Source organism: Penaeus monodon, chromosome 19 (assembly GCF_015228065.2).
Source record: "Penaeus monodon isolate SGIC_2016 chromosome 19, NSTDA_Pmon_1, whole genome shotgun sequence".
NCBI classification, from domain to species: domain Eukaryota; kingdom Metazoa; phylum Arthropoda; class Malacostraca; order Decapoda; family Penaeidae; genus Penaeus; species Penaeus monodon.
The window spans coordinates 34648621-34648861 of record NC_051404.1 but is presented as its reverse complement, the minus strand read 5'-3'; positions in this window follow the sequence as shown (position 1 = coordinate 34648861).

The window sequence follows — 241 nt, the reverse complement described above, 5'->3', positions numbered from 1 at the left end:
TCTATTTCCTCACTCGTCCCTTTCCTCACACTCACTCCCCTTTCCCCTACCCCCCCCTCCCCATCTCGTCTACAATTAAAGATTTTTTTTCGTCCTCCTCAAAAATGACGAGAAGCGAAAGCGGACGCCTTAATTTGGCTGGGAAACTAACTGTGGAGAGGAGATTGTGCAAGCGGGTTAGCACGCCCGAGACTTCGAACGACGTCGGCCCTTAATTTAAGAGGTTCTTTTTCATAAGCGT